Source organism: Schistocerca gregaria, unplaced genomic scaffold, assembly GCF_023897955.1.
Source record: "Schistocerca gregaria isolate iqSchGreg1 unplaced genomic scaffold, iqSchGreg1.2 ptg001259l, whole genome shotgun sequence".
In the NCBI taxonomy this organism is placed as follows: Eukaryota; Metazoa; Arthropoda; class Insecta; order Orthoptera; family Acrididae; genus Schistocerca; species Schistocerca gregaria.
This window is the reverse complement of record NW_026062576.1, coordinates 110,001-112,500: the sequence shown is the minus strand read 5'-3', so window position 1 is coordinate 112,500 and position 2,500 is coordinate 110,001.

Here is a 2,500-nt window from a genome sequence, read left to right as displayed (position 1 = left end):
GTGCAGGGTGCGCCGCAGCGTAGCTGCGCCGCCTGCCGAGCCCGTCGGCTGGCGCTCCTGCCACTCGGCGCCCCCCACCAGCCGCCTGTTGCGCGTGCGCCCACGCAGCGCGCGGCCAACACGCCGGGCGGCCCCCCTTCACCGGCCGGGAACAGTCCCACCAAGCCACCGCCGCGTATCGCTTCATACCCACATGGGCCTAGTCACGTGTGTGGATGTGGCGGGTACCGCTGAAACAACCGGTTAATAGCTGTACCGATCGTCGCCATCACAGATTCACCTCCAGCGTGAACAACCGCTCAACAACGGATTTCCAGTTCATTTGCGTATCTTGGGCAGTAAACGTAGATGTCCACCTACATTTGCGAATTCAACAATTCTTGCATGCCAGGATGTCATGTGTCACGACACGCTACATCAGACCACATACACACTGCGACATGTGCAGAAGAGAACACGTGGAAGGTGGCCCGCGCACGTATGCGATGTCCCTTCCGCGATCCACTGTCAACCGGCATCTGCGGCATGTCCCAGATATGGAACGCGGTCCACCAGGGTAGCACTTTGTGTGAGGCAATACGACAAAGTCGGAATACACGCGTCACTACATCACACGGCTCACGCTGACCTGACCTGACTCACCGCACCACCACCCCCAGCGACCCAGGGTGACATACAATGCGTTCGTACGTTCCTCCCACACGCCTCTACGGCGTACCACAGTGCAACCTAGCTGTTATTGGGAGACGAGACAAGTAGCATCGAGCACAACATATGGAAATTGAGATTCGACACCGTTGGGCACAGCCAGCGTACGGTCACACGTATCACACTACTTCACTCTGTACGTAACTACCGATGATCGGTACAGCGTGTGGGTTACGCGTACGACATCAGCGGACAATGGACACAGACCATACCACGACGTACACTGAGGGCGTCGACATCTGAACGCAACTGAACAGCTGCGAGGCTCATTTAACACTCAAACGCCAGACCGACCAGCTTGAGAGGACGGAGACACAAAGAGAGGGGCAGAGGGGGGGGGGGGGGGGGCGATATAGTCCTATTGCAGTACAATTGACAGTGGATAGCGGGAATATGTGGAAAGTAAGCAACACTCGCAAGACATCTACATGAGGATAACAACGACACCAGAGATTCCGAGCAGTGAACTATGTTAGGCAAAGGGACAACGTGGGTTAGGTTAAGGGACAACGTGGGTTAGGTTAAGGGACAACGTGGGTTAGGTTAAGGGACAACGTGGGTTAGGTTAAGGGACAACGTGGGTTAGGTTAAGGGACAACGTGGGTTAGGTTAAGGGACAACGTGGGTTAGGTTAAGGGACAACGTGGGTTAGGTTAAGGGACAACGTGGGTTAGGTTAAGGGACAACGTGGGTTAGGTTAAGGGACAACGTGGGTTAGGTTAAGGGACAACGTGGGTTAGGTTAAGGGACAACGTGGGTTAGGTTAAGGGACAACGTGGGTTAGGTTAAGGGACAACGTGGGTTAGGTTAAGGGACAACGTGGGTTAGGTTAAGGGACAACGTGGGTTAGGTTAAGGGACAACGTGGGTTAGGTTAAGGGACAACGTGGGTTAGGTTAAGGGACAACGTGGGTTAGGTTAAGGGACAACGTGGGTTAGGTTAAGGGACAACGTGGGTTAGGTTAAGGGACAACGTGGGTTACGTTAAGGGACAACGTGGGTTACGTTAAGGGACAACGTGGGTTACGTTAAGGGACAACGTGGGTTACGTTAAGGGACAACGTGGGTTACGTTAAGGGACAACGTGGGTTACGTTAAGGGACAACGTGGGTTACGTTAAGGGACAACGTGGGTTAGGTTAAGGGACAACGTGGGTTAGGTTAAGGGACAACGTGGGTTAGGTTAAGGGACAACGTGGGTTAGGTTAAGGGACAACGTGGGTTAGGTTAAGGGACAACGTGGGTTAGGTTAAGGGACAACGTGGGTTAGGTTAAGGGACAACGTGGGTTAGGTTAAGGGACAACGTGGGTTAGGTTAAGGGACAACGTGGGTTAGGTTAAGGGACAACGTGGGTTAGGTTAAGGGACAACGTGGGTTAGGTTAAGGGACAACGTGGGTTAGGTTAAGGGACAACGTGGGTTAGGTTAAGGGACAACGTGGGTTAGGTTAAGGGACAACGTGGGTTAGGTTAAGGGACAACGTGGGTTACGTTAAGGGACAACGTGGGTTACGTTAAGGGACAACGTGGGTTACGTTAAGGGACAACGTGGGTTACGTTAAGGGACAACGTGGGTTACGTTAAGGGACAACGTGGGTTACGTTAAGGGACAACGTGGGTTAGGTTAAGGGACAACGTGGGTTAGGTTAAGGGACAACGTGGGTTAGGTTAAGGGACAACGTGGGTTAGGTTAAGGGACAACGTGGGTTAGGTTAAGGGACAACGTGGGTTAGGTTAAGGGACAAATTGAGTTAGGTTAAGGGACAAATTGAGTTAGGTTAAGGGACAAATTGAG